This window comes from Scardinius erythrophthalmus (genome assembly GCF_964197995.2).
Source record: "Scardinius erythrophthalmus genome assembly, chromosome: 7".
Taxonomy (NCBI): Eukaryota; Metazoa; Chordata; class Actinopteri; order Cypriniformes; family Leuciscidae; genus Scardinius; species Scardinius erythrophthalmus.
The window spans coordinates 10,548,116-10,559,844 of record NC_138227.1 but is presented as its reverse complement, the minus strand read 5'-3'; positions in this window follow the sequence as shown (position 1 = coordinate 10,559,844).

Sequence of the window (11,729 nt, the reverse complement as noted above, 5' to 3'; positions counted from 1 at the left end):
TCACCCAGAAAAGCACACAAGGTGTGAGGAAATCAAGACTAAGAAAACGTGCCATGAAATAGGCTACAACGCTCTGGAAATCCCCAAAAAGTATCCGTGTACTTTCTTCACAGAGTTGAATATCTCCAGACCGAAACTCCGGTTGTTAGATGACACAACGGACCCAGATAGCACATGTACGCCTGTAAGATGCCTGCTAAAGATCTGGAGATCTAGAAAACATCTGCTTTGTAAATACATCTGATAAACATCTTAGAAAGAGCAGTTTTACATACATTCTAAACCATAAACATCTTACAAACATATTCTAGATGTCTATATGACATCTGACGGGAGACGTCTCAGAGATGTATTGCAGGTGAGCAAACACTCAAAAAAATACATCTTGCAGATGTAAACGCAGACATCAAATAGACGTCTCTGAGATGGATTGTATTTCATGTCATGCTTTGCGTCCGTGCACAGAAGACCAATGGCCAAGGTCAAGATTTCCTTTAAATAATACATTAAACTTTGGTTTATTTTTCTTCAAACCCTATCGTATACCCCCAGAACAATTGGAATATACGTCATGTGTAGCATCGGACCATTCTGTGATACTTTTGCATCTTTTTTTAAAAGCTTGATGCTGGTCGCTATTCACTTCACACATTCACATATTATTTGGGTGACCTATACTTTTATGTCAAGGTCAGGTCATTACCATTCACTAAAAATTTGCATTTTGATTGGGAAAAACTATATCCTGAAAAGCCAAAGTTGTTCTTAACATTTCAGAGGAGTTCAAGATAACATATGCATCTGCTGCTGCCAGCCCTTCACAGAGAGTAAAGAACAGATTGTTGCTGCTGTCGGTTTGCTTAAAGCACAGCACTGTGGCATTGCTCTTATTTACAGCAGCATCATGCTCATAAAGCAGGCCATATGCCTTCGTGTTAGACTGGGAAAAATATGCCGTACATAACGCTCTGTGAGCTTTTGGCAGAGGGAAGCTTGAACAAGGTCTTAAGGTGAAGGAAAAAGACAACGCCTTTAGAAACAAAGCCACCGAGATAACAAGGTCACAACAATAACGTCAAAGCAATTAGAATATTATAAATGATGCAAACACTATTCAATTCTCTAAGAATAAAACTTTGTTGATAAGGGAAAATATATTGCAGATTTCAGGAGGGGCTGAGATGTACGCCTATGAAAGCTTGTTTCCGCCACAGAATAAATAAATAAAAAAGGTAATTGATACTTTTTATCTCACAATTCTGATGTTTACTCAATTGGGTGGTAAACAAGTACGAAAAAAAAGTAATAATTGTGCATATATATATATTAGGGCTGTCAAAAGATTAATCATGATTAATCGCATCCAAAATAAATGTTTGTGTTTAAATAATATATGTGTGTGTACTGTGTATAATTAAATTTGTATATATAAATACACACACATGCTTGTATATATTTAAGAAAAATGTGTAATTTATATATTAAAAAATTATATTTATATGTAATATAAATTATATATAAATATAATATATACAGTATATGTATGCAAATATTTCTTAAATATATACATGCCTGTGTGTGTATTTATATATACAAAATAATTATACACAGTACACACACATATATTATGTAAACAAAAACGTTTATTTTGGATGCGATTAATCGCGATTAATCTTTTGACAGCCCTAATATATATATATATTAAAGTCATTGTGAAATAAAATGTCACAATTTCCTTTTTTATTTTTTATTCCGTGGCAAAAACAAGCTTCCATACAGACAACTCCTGCTTCCCATCTATCAAAATACGTTTGTGTGTGTGTGTGTGTGTGTGACGGAGGAATTCCTGCCGCCTTTACACATTTTATAAGCTCTTCGAGTTCTCAGCTGGTCAAAAATCCATGTATGCTTCGCACATACAGAGAGCACATTTAACCCAGCACACAGCATTGTTTTGGACGTTATGTAAGTACTATCGCAAAATATTTGTAATAAAATCCGACCAATCAATCAGGTTCTGAACATATCCTTATGCCTTTAGGTTCGGTGTTAGGTTCCGTTCTTCGTGATCCCATGTTTCAAACTTTAGTTAGTGTGTAATGTTGCTGTTAGAGCATACATTACATTACATAAAGCTCAAAGTTTAATGCCAAGCGAAATATTTTATTTAACAGAAGTCGACTACATCGAACGGCCCGTTTGGACTACATCCCTCTACTTCCTTCTTTAATGACTTCACTAGAACCGTTTTTTGACTAACCTCCGCCCACAGGAATGCTCCCTCAACTCTACCGAAATTCGTTTATGTACTTCGCACTTCTAATAACTTACTGTGTTTACTCAGCTCTTAGGTGATTTTCTGAAGTAAAACTGACGCTTCATCTTTTGTGTGATGTACAATAAACTTTATTAAACTCATCAGTATATGTTTGATCATCATTTGGACCTGGTCCGAAACAGCAGACTTGGCTATTAATAAATAATGGATGCATACAAGCAGATGACAAATACGTTATAATAACTGTAATTAAACTACTAAACTATACCTGTTTCATCTCTATACAGCACTCTGACTCTGTAGGCATTATTGTCCGACTCGAAATGAACACCGTTACTGAGAGTTTCTGATATTATCATCATTCCGTGAGATGAAATTTTCCTGACAGACTGAGCGCGAGCTCGTGAAGCTCCACCCCCTGGGTCGTCCAGCAGCAGCTCTTTTGCATTTAAAGGGCACACACTAAAACAGCGCGTTTTTCTGAGCCCCAAAAAATGACAATTTAAACATGCTGTAAAAAATGATCTGTTGGGTGTTTTGAGCTGAAACTTCACATACACACTCTGGGGACATCAGAGACTTATTTTACATCTTGTGATAATACGGCATAATACGGGACCTTTAAAAATGGCCATGCGAACACTAAACGGTAGGCTACATTATTATTATTATTATTATTATTATTCTGGTCTAGACCAAATGAACCAAGCAAACAGAACTACAAGTGTGAACACACCCAAAATTATCGGCTACTTGGTTTGATATTGCGTTATCTAATGCACTGACATTCATTATTCATTTTTAAGAGTGTATAGCCTACTATGCAGTGCCCAAATGCTTTTTGAGGCCACTGTACACCACACACACAGAATTTTCATAGACATATTTATTTTTATACTGTACAAACTGAATATTATCTCCCCTTACACTAACCCTACCCCTAAACCTACCCATCACAAAAAAAAAAAAAAAAAAAAAACATAATTTGGTTTGTTTATTAATCCATTTTCCCAGTGGGATCCCACCTACACAATGTAGGTGATCTCAGATTTTAACCTTGTGGGGACATGTTATGTACACACACACACACACACACACACACACACACACACACAGTAAGCAACATCATGTATACCGAGTGCTCACCCTCAGTGGACAGCCCCACACATATTCATGAGTAATTGCCTCTATTTATAAGACAAGACCCACACCTCACTAATTAGCCCAAATATAAATTACAGAGCTTTGGCCTTCACCAGAGCTTAATTTGAAGAGTACCCTCAATACACATGTGAAATATGTTAACTAAAGGTAGAGCTGTTGGCAAAACTGCATCATGGCCCAATTTTATATTTAGTAATAGACACAAATATATTTTTTAGTACTGATATAGGCCTAACAGTAACTCATTCAATTATAATTTAAGTGTTGTGTGTGTCGTGAATCAATCAAATGTTCCAAAGTCTAGTGAGCTTTCTAAGAAACATCCAAACTGAACTGGAACACAAGTGACTGATTTGGAACGCTCTATATTAGGTTCATACAAATGGCGCACCTCACCCGAAGCACAAGAAGAAGACTTACAACAGATTTCAGTCGAGTGCAACACTGCCCGGCCACCTTTATAGAGACTTTGGTTCCCATAGGCATTTAAAACAAAACAAACTAACAAGCTACAAGGTTAATTACAACATTACAAACTTTGATTTGAATAAAAAAATAATTAGAAAATCAGACTAAGGTTAAAGACTCTGTAGAATGGTGTTAATGAGGAAAAGAAGCATTGTGAACGACAAATAAAAACAATGGAAATGTTATGATGACTTTAGAAACAATATTTATTTTATGTTTATTGCAAAATATGCATTTAGCCTACATACAAATTTCATTGGTTTATTTCAGTGGTCGGGGAGACATGGGAGTGGGCGGAGCTAAAATACTCATTTGATGTGATTTGCTTCTTTTGATTATCTGATTGGTGAAGATGTCTATGCAGAACCATGGATAATAGCTTTTCATCAGAAATTATGCTGTTAAGCAGTTTAAAGAATAAGAATACATTTCAAGAATGTGCTGATGGCTTCAACAAAAGCATATACCACCAATTAACAACCTTTGTTGAAAACATTTTTAAAAATCAATTCCCCTATGGAGAAAATTAATGAGATTTTTACTGTGTTCAACACAGTCTCATGGCAATTGTAGCTATTTTACATTTGGCTAATTTGTATACGAATTTATACAATGTTGTTTGTATGTTTTCCAATGATTTGCTTAAATCCAGTATTTAGGGGTGCTTCATGCTTAAAAAAAAAAAAAATGTAAATTTTCGCATGATTCACATCGTACAAATTCATCCAAAATGTCACCTCGTAAAGTAGTTGTGTTTTCCTGTGAGATTGAGTTTTTTTGTTTGATTGAGTTTCACACTGGTTCTCTCAACAAAAACCCAACAGATTTTTTTTTCCATTAGCTTTTGAATTATATAAAAAAAAGCTCTTTTATGAACTTTGAAGCCCAAATACAATCACCAGAAATAAAAAGCTAACCTTAGTCTATAAAAGAACTACACAGCAACCTCTGTAATCCCATTTAGCAACTTGTCAGCAACCGCCTTTTCAAGACATATAAAACCTTCAAAAATCACGAGTTTCCAGGTTTTGGCCAACAAAAATACACCATCCCTGCAGCACTCTATAGAGTTTGCCGTTAGCCTGTTGCTAAGATAATAACATGATAATCTAAGAAACATAAAAATAGATTGCACATAGAAATCTGGGTATAGCAGTCTATGTTGTAACTATATTGAACCTCTATGAATGCCTATTGTACATTTTGTAGTGGTGAGAGCACACGTTCCTGTCCAATAGGATTTGGAACAGAGCCTGAGGAAATCCCTGAAAAATAATCCTGAAAACATTTTGTGGTTCGCTATTGACATAATAAAGCAGCCCAATCAAATTTACATAGAAAAATGAGAGGAACAACCTTAGTGATGTCTGAATCTGAATAAGGCTTTGTTCCAAAACCTTGTGAACTAGTGATTTACACTTAAAATGTTTTTAGCTTAGCAATATGCTAACCACCAACTCAACTGAAATCTGTGAGTCTCCTGTGCGATTGATTTGAAGAGCACTATTTGTGTGGTGTGTGGGTGAAAGATGAGTTGCTCAGTAAGAATACAGATGCCTCTGTAGGCAGCAGACAGCCGGGAAGCTCGCTAGGTTTTGGAACGGAGCCCAAATGCAGTTAAAATTCAGAAGAACTGGGTTTAATACTTAGAAGAAACCATTTAAATGACCGAGAATGTAACTCCAGAGCCGCCTGGGGCCTTGTAAGGCTTTATTATTTATTCCTATTTTATTAGCTATATTATATTATTTTATTAGAACTGAGATAATATATTCTATAAAAAAAATCAGATCAAATTTCAAGGTCTTTGCTACAGTTATTCATTTAAATAACCCTATCCTACCCTACCCTATAGCATATAATAAAGGATATGCTATGCTTGGAAAAAAAAGTGTGTCTGAATTTTTTTCATGCTCACTGAAATTGAGCTTAAAGGAGACTGATAGGTCCATTTCTGAACTGATTATGAAAATGCTAACTGTATTAATAGTATCATATTTTAATCTCACGTACGCACTGAACTCAGCTCTGAAGTTGCAAACCGCTCATACTGGTGTATCATATGAGCGTAATGGGAATTTGAAACCCCTGTGATCACGGACAGCTTTTCATCCCAAACTACGTATGATTTTTGACCTATGCTTCTTTGACACTATGACCTATCAAATATGCTGTGCTTACGCAATATCTGTTATGTTGTTCTGAAACCTCTGGAAATTAGTGCATGCCAACCCTGACAAGTGAACATGTCTAAGAGGACAAGAGTGTAAAAATGAATGGCAATTACACACATAGAAATGTAATTCTGGTAGTCTTACTGGATTCAGAATGCGCATTACTGGATGCAACTCCCATCATGCCAGTCACGTAGAAAGCTGTTGAAAATAAAAAAGGGTTGCACCAAGAATCCTTTTAAGCCAGTGCAAAGATTGGACTCATTTTCCAGGAGCCATTTAGATGCGGAAGTACATCAAGAGTGGAGCTTGGTTTTTTTTTATAGCACAAAATTACTGGATTTTCATTTTATTCAAAAGGTTAGCAGAAGAAAATCTTCACATTTATTACATTTTCAGATAAAAGAAATCCAGCATCTTGATTAGCACTTACGAGCAGGTGAAAAACATTAAAGGGGAAAGTTCGCACAAAAATATCCCTTTCAAACACGTATTTCATTTTCTTCTGCAGAACACAAAAGATGATTTTTTTTTTTCGTCCATACAATAAAAAGTCTGGGGTCTATATGGCAAAAACAGCTGAAACATTCTTCAAAATGTCTTTTGTTTTTCTTCACAGAAGAAAATAAGCATTTTTTTTTAAGTTTATAATGTGAAACCAAACCAAACTGTTATTTTAGTACATTAAATCAAAATAAAAAGAAAAAGGCCACTAGCTGAAATAAATGTTTATATGTGAATAAAAACCTAAATTAAATCTGTTCATCATATAAAGCGATCGAGTCTCGTAAGACTTGGATTAAACTGCTCGATTCATTTGGATTTATTTTAAGATCTCTTTATGAATGTTTTAAACCGTCAGAGTTTTGGGTGTGAAGGGACAGAAATCTCTCAGATTTCATTAAAAATATCTTCATTTGCGTTTCAAAGATGAACAAAAATCTCATGGGTTTGGAACGACATGAGGATGAGTAACTGGTGACAGAATTTTCATTTCTGGGTGAACTAACCCAACAAAATGAAATTAAACATTGATAAATGATAAAATGATCTTAATTTAAAGTACAGGCTCTAAACCTTGTGCCAACATTGCCTCTCTTACCAAACTAGTTTTCTCCTTTTCTAGAGTCTAGCCTTGGTGCCAAAAACAGAAATGACCTTAAGGCTAATTAGCTTAATAAAAAGCATTAGCTATGCTGTCAATATGATTTGCATAATGTGTGAAGTCGGTCTTACTGGCGAACACACACAGTGTCAGTTGGGTTTACAGACATGGCGCAGAGACATTTCTCGGGGCCCTGGCGTTGTTCGCACCTGTCACGAGGAATGTGGGGGGATTGGGGACAATAACACACAGCTGAGGACCCTTCACTGTCCGTCTGTCCAGATGTCCGTCAACATCAACAACCGCTTTAACACCATTCGTCCCTTCTTCTTCAACATTCTGCTGAACTATACGTCTTTTGTGTTCCACTGAAGAAAGAAAATCTAAAAGGTTTTGGAACGACATGAGGGTGTGTAAATGACGATCATTTTTGGGTGAGTGGCCCTATTATGCTTTTTCAGATATTACCTTTCATGTAGTGTGCAAAGTGCATGATGAATGGAGTTATTAGCTGGGTCCGAAATCGTATACTTTCGAGTAGATACTTATTTTGAATAAGTAATTACTTTGCAACCGCTAAAAAGAATGTTCTATATAGTATTAATGTGTGTAGAATGAATGAAATTCGGACGTACATTCGCCATGCGAAAAAAGGTACAAAAGCTGTCACTGGGACAGTACCCTTCAAAAGGGTTATAATATGTACCATTTAGGTACTAATATGTACACTTTTGGTACCAATATGGACTAATATGCACTCTTTAGGTACAAAAGTGTACCCGCCACAGTGACAGCTTCCAGAATCTCACCGGAAGTACTAGGTCATCCGGGTTCTTTTTGCCTACTCTATTATGAGTACTGTGAATTCAGATACACTTCTTTTGTCACATTTCGCCGACTATCTAGAGAAGAATGCTTATTTGGATGCAGCCATTGTCTTCCGAATCAAAGAACTGATTCTGAACTGCCTGAAACGAGTCGTCAGTAATTCCAGTCTTACTGTCTGCTTGAACCTACGTAGATCTGTAACAAATTTGCATAATTCCCGTCTATGGTCTTCATTGGCTGCCAGTGAACAAAGTCTACTTTGACCCGCCCTCAAACACTGTAGTTATAGCTGAGGAGTGGAGGAGTTTTCATCATTTCGGGAAGATGCTGTTTTCTGCGCTGTGGAAGCAAATCCACTTTGCTGAACTTCTAAAGAATGAGGACTTGCACTTGAATTAATACGATGTCATCTGACGCCATCGTTACTGTTCATATCACTGTGTATCAAGCACTGACGAAGCCTCCGGAGATGAAATTCAGATACAGTAATGCACTGTAAGCGGTAGGACTGTCAAATGGCTGAAAAGCTAAATTTGCTAAATAAATATGAGCATATAAATAAATATGAGCATAATTCGAATTATATTCGAATTCTAAAGGCAATACTTACTGTTAGAGGAAAAGAGTACTTTATTGTCTCCTATGCACACAAGAGGGCGCAACCGAGTGCAATAAGCAAATGAAGTGCCATCTGAAATTTTCTTCTAGAATGATCAAGCTAGTATATTAATTTCAGTAATTTCACTTAAATGACAATTAATAGGTAATTTGCATTGCCATTTAAGTGTAATTACTGAACTTAAATATACAAGCTTGATAGAAATGATCATTCTAGATGAAAATTTCAGACGGCACTTAGAGGCTTTTGCATCTGAACTCTTCAAATATAAACCAAATCAAGCATTGCATCTTTTATTGAAATAAAATGACATTGACTTTTTTAAAGTGCATTAATTTTTGAAGCAATTGTTCTTAAATAAAATATAATTTCCTTAATGTGCATGCAAGGAAAATTAGGTTACAATAGTGCATAAAACTGTAAGTGCATCAGTAACCTTAGAAAACACACTTCAACAGCGTACTACATGGACACAAGATCGCAAACTGCCATTTAGAAACAATCCACTTCTACTCACTACACATTGTTTATCAAAAACACCAGGCGCTCAACTTGATCTGCAGCGAGTGCTGAGCACCTTTTGTTGACGATGTTTCCAGCTGATGAAACACACACTTCAGCTCTGACCGATGTGCAGGTTTGGTCAACGTCGTAGCACGATTTCTGCCACCAACTGAGAGGGTTTTCGTCAGCAGGAAGCCTTTTCTCGTGCAGTATACTGGATAAGCTAACAAAAACAAACCGCGTCAGTTACGTCATCAACATGTGATACGTCATCAACATGCACCTCTTGACACACCAAAAATTCGAATGCACGTTTTTTTGCAATTTTTTTTTATTCAATGGAAATTCCAATTTTTATTTGACAGCCTTAGTAAGTGGTCGACCAATCACAACAGAACAGACTGGTTCATCTGACCAATCAGAGCAGAGTAGGTTCTCAGAAAGGAGGGGTTTAGAGAGAATGAAACCTTTATAGAACCGTTTCAGACTCTGTGAGGAAAGAGGTAATGCTGCAATGCATATTAAAGTTGCTCTAAGCGATGTCACACATTTTTTTAAGTCAAAAGATTTTTTGTCACATACAGCAAACATCTCTCACTATCTTCTAGCTGCCTGTCCCCTGAACACACTGTAAACAAATGCGGTCTCTGTAGACAGCCCAGGCTGCACAAACGGAAAGAAAAACAAACTGCATGGCCCAGCCTGGACCACGAAACATAACAAACAGTGTTCCAGCCAATAACCGACAAGAATGATTTGGGGGTGGGGTGTTAGTGCGCGTGCACATGAAGGGGGGTGTGGGGAGCGGAGGAGAGAGAAGCATGAAGAGGGAAGTTAGCTAGAGGAGAGATGTCCTAACAAAGACTAACAATTAAAATGATATTCTCTTGAATTTTGATATGGCCGACACACGACCAAATTGACGATTTTCTGATGAACAAATAGCAAAGAAGAGGGAAAAGGAGAAGGAATGCGCGAAGTCCCGAATTTACATCGGGAAAGCCTCCGACTCGTTCATGACTGTTTCAGGAAGCACGGAATGGAGGGGGAGGCGACGGGATGAGGAGGAGGGAGGGTCGAGCTAGCCTCCGTTTTGTTTGACAAAACTTCGAATGTTAACAAGAAGTGACGTCACCCAACATCCCTTTAAAGTGAAAATGAAAGTGTTTTTGCCCTTGCATGTAAATCTATTGTAGGAGATCTCCAAAACAAAATTAGGAACATTTAAAATAGCATAATAGGGCTTAATTTAATGATATAATGATGGATATGCATGTAATTTGCATCCTGCAGTGCTCATAGTTTGACATTCACGCAGACAATCCTCAGGCAACATCTTTGTCACGGAAAACGTGTCCCTTCTTGCAGGAACATCATGTGACCTCATGCTGACCTGTGAAAACTAGACAGCAGGAACTAGAGAAATAAAGAGATGAGAGAAAATGAGTGTTGACATCTCCTTCCCTCCTTCCATCTTACTCCTGTTTTACTCGTCTGGACACAAAGCAAAAACACAAGTTCTCTTTGGTTTTCTATTTTTTCTTTCTTTCTTTTCTCTCTCGGCTTTGTGCTTTTCAGTGACAGGTGGCTGATTGGCTCTTTCAAAGATCTCAGGTTACATTTTGTCTTCAAACCGGCATGTTTCTCCTCAAGTTTAACAAAATTTCTGTTTACATTTCATCAAGTGCATTGTGGGACAGCACAGCAGTGGTAAGGAAACATCAAACGCTTGCAATAAAGTGAAGATGTATTTGATGTGTGACGGAAAATGTTCTCAAAGTAGTTTACTCTGATAAGAACTTGACTTATAACTTGACTATGACTTGGCTATAAGCCAGATTCCTTATCTAGGGTACTATACTGTAGGTCTGAATTTTATACAGAAAATTTTGCATCTTATTTTAAATATTTTTTTATCAAGTCAACATGAAAATGGACTCTAGTTCTTAATGCGCATTATTATTGTAGATTAACCAGTGCATATTATTCCAAAGAAAAATGTTGTCTGTACTATTTAATCAAAATGGAAATTTGGCAAACTTGCTTTGCCTCTTTCTAACGGTGTCAATAATACCTCTACAATTCAACGAATTCCCTATGGATAAAGACTTTTTCTTGCAGACTATTTCACTACACTTAGGAATTAGATTACATAAATAAAATGGTTTGTGTTATTGTTTCATGTTGACTTCAAATTCTTGAACTTTCTTTTGAAAGTGAACAAATCAGGTTTACTGTATGCAAGTTCTGTATTTATAGAGAAACATAAATGAATGCCTCTCAGTGCATGCATATGGAATCAGTTCTTCACTGATTTTAATAGTACCCACTTGTCTAATGTTTTCTCAACACTCTCTCAAGGTTCAATTTACAGTCAAGTAGGAACAGATGGATAGCAAGAGGAAGTCCTGGAGTAATACTATATTTCAGCCTTGAGGCAGGACTTCAAAATCATTTCATTTATGAACAGGTTTCTGACTAAGAGCTTCAGAAATAATTGTCAATCACTTGAATACCGCACTTATCGTTTTAGACACATACGGCAATATTTAATATAAATATGGAAAGTGACACCTTATCCATTCTTAA